Below are 2,922 nucleotides of genomic sequence, written 5' to 3' on the forward strand. Positions count from 1 at the left end.
ACATTTCAGTGATTAGCTGGGCTGTGTAAAAGTTGGTGGCTTTGTTCTTTCTACTGTGTAAGCAAATCCAGGCCCTAGAAAGATTGGACCAGGTTATAATTGTTTTTGAAAAGTGTCCTACAAAAACGGAGGGCCCATTATAAGCCAGGTTATAAAAAGGATGGGGCAAGGGAAGGACATTTTCCAGCAACAGAATTTCTGAAGAGTCTTAGTCTATCATTTTTTATTTTGCCCAAAATGTCTGGAAGAGGAAGTAAAATCTCAACAAGAGCTTCGAAGTACTATTTCTGTGAGGGAATGAGTCGCCTTGCTGGGGAGGGCGATGGCTAAGTTAAACCACTCAATCCTTCCCAGCTACAGACAAAGAAGTATTGTCCAGGGAGTATGAAGGGGAGCTGAATTCTCTTAAGAGATTTTTTTTTATAGAAACAGACAACCCAGACTCCCTCTCACTTCAGCAAAGACGTTATTTTTAAAGCACTTGGTAAGTTCCTCCTCCACCCCTTTAGTGGGAAAGCTCAGAGAAGGGAGTCATAAGTACAGCCATCTTCGACGCTGTATTGAAATTCTTGAAGGTTGAGACCCCATAGAAATATACAAAGGCTGCTGCCACCACCAGGACATGAAAAATCTGATGAGACTGGAACCATATGTCAAACTTTCCAGGAAAAAAGAACTCAGGTACTTGAGTAGCACAAAGGCCAGCTCTGGTGATGTACATCACAGCCATGAGAAAGAACCAGTCCATCTGTCCAACTATGGTGGCCTTGACAAAGCCCTTAGCAATAGTAAAGTGCATAGTGGGCACCACACCACTCAAGCCAACTTCCGGGAACACTCCTGCGCTTGTCTGCTGATGCTTCAGAGTGGTAAATCGGTCCCACTGGACCACAATGATGGCAGAACTGCCCAGGACACAGACAATGGAGAGATAGATGAGCCGTGGCTTTGATGAGCAGTAGGAGTAATAGAGCCAAGGGACAAAGTACCCCATAATGAGCAGAGGAATTCCTGAATAATCCAGTTTGGAAAAAGTCTGGGAGACTTTCTTTGAATGATAACAGATGGTGTGAAAGAGCCAGGAGAAGCTGAGACAGAGCACTGCACCTAGAAAGAACATTCCCAAAACCACCTTCTCCTGTAGCGGGGCCATGAAGTACATATTTGGTCTGAGCATTCCCCAAAAGAGAAATAACACAAAATCAAGCAGATGAGTACACATGTTGCCAGTTTGTGTATGGATGTGGAAGATGCTCTTGAAGCAGGCCCGAAAAGAGGGCATGATGGTCTATGGCCATGCAGCAGGTAGTCACTGTCCTTCAGCCAGTCAAAGAGCACATCATATGAGATGACTCTCCAGCGTCCTTACCAGACATTATACACAAATTCCTCCATCTTCTCCATGGCGTGGTGGGCTTGCAGAGGAAGTGTCAGTAGCCACACCTCCTCCTCTTCTTTCTTGGGCACAGGGCATATCTGCTCTTCTTCAGTTTTGGTTGGATTGGTGATTGCCTGTTTGCCTTTCTCTTCTAGCAGGGGTCCCAGTTCAGCCAGTTCCACTGTGTTGGTTTCCCTGTTACTGGCAGGTGCCCCATTGCCCTGTGCCACTGTAGATCCTTTGTGGGAAGACATCTGGCTCTGGCTGGTACTTCAACACTGTGTAGCTTCAGCTTGGGGAAATGCAGGGCACCTCTCAGTCCCAGGGGTCAGAGGTCTCCCTGTGGTGGTAGACAAGCTGAGTTGGCAGGTGGGTTCTGCTGGGGGCTGCAGTACCCTTTGCTACATCCTGGGGCTTTGGAGGCTGCCTGTGGCCAAGTGATCCTGGATCTTCAGTGCCCACCCTGTGCCAGAAGGGACACCGGAGGACCCAAGCTACTAGTTTTAGGCAGGGATTTAGAAGCCTTTAAAACATGAAATTTAAGTTCAAAATACTAGGACAAAAACTTTAGAAATAGTTAACACTTCGGAAGGACAAAAAAGCAGAATTTAATCAATAATATAAAGTCAGATATAAGACAAATTCCTCAGGCTGGAGAAGAGTCTTGAACATAATTTTCTGCAAAGAAAATAGGTCTGTCTTGGAGAGGGTGAAGCCAAGTCTTTCCTTGGAGGATAGGATTTTGAAACTCTGTCTTACTTTGGGCACATGGCCAGGAGAGATCGGTCCTTGGAGGAGGGCATCATGCTCGGAAGGGTGGGTGAACAGCGCAGGAGAGGGAGACCCAGGATAAAATGGATTGATACTAGGGCGATGAGGGTTGGTGTGTCAGAGTTAGTGACACTGGCTCAGGACAGGAAACAGTTCAGAGCTGCTATACATAGTGTCGTTATACATAACAAGTGACTGAATGGCATAAAAAACAATAACATACTATGACAGGAAGCAGGAGTGGCACCCACTTCCTAAATAACATGCCTCTGGAAACTCTATGAACTTTGATAAATGTTAATAGTTGTAGAGAGGCTTCAAACCTTTTGTTCACAGGGTTGCTATGAGTTGTGCTCAACTTGAAGGCAATCAACAGCAACAATTTGTTAAAGGAACAATCTGAAAAAAGAAGAAAGAAAAATGAAAAGCATAAAAATGGTGTGAGGAGCCAAAAGACACCAGCCAAGCCACTGTGGAAGCCACCCACCAGGAGCAAGTAGGGAACAATGACCCTGTGACTCCGGAAGAGGAACCGACCACCCCCAGCCTCCAGGAGACCTTGGAGGAGCAAACCCCTGCTGCCCCCTGAGTGGCCGTGGAGGAGCGACCTCCAGCCATAGCATGACCCCAAGGAGTAACCACCCCCGGCCACTGTGTGAACCCAGAGGAGTGACGGACCACCACTGCATGACCCCCCTGTGGTCCTCTGCTGTGTGACCCCACCCCACAGCCTGCGGCTGCATAAACCCCCAGGCAGCACCCAAACCCTGCCC

At 47.4% G+C, this 2,922-nt stretch overlaps 1 pseudogene; it reads right to left on the reverse strand.

Moving 5' to 3' along the window:
* Window positions 1-518: 518 nt before the first annotated feature.
* On the reverse strand, window positions 519-1,632 carry LOC102870371 (annotated as a pseudogene).
* Between the last annotated feature and the right edge of the window lie 1,290 nt (window positions 1,633-2,922).

This window comes from Elephantulus edwardii, unplaced genomic scaffold, assembly GCF_000299155.1.
Source record: "Elephantulus edwardii isolate Elephantulus edwardi_28Jun2011 unplaced genomic scaffold, EleEdw1.0 scaffold00292, whole genome shotgun sequence".
In the NCBI taxonomy this organism is placed as follows: domain Eukaryota; kingdom Metazoa; phylum Chordata; class Mammalia; order Macroscelidea; family Macroscelididae; genus Elephantulus; species Elephantulus edwardii.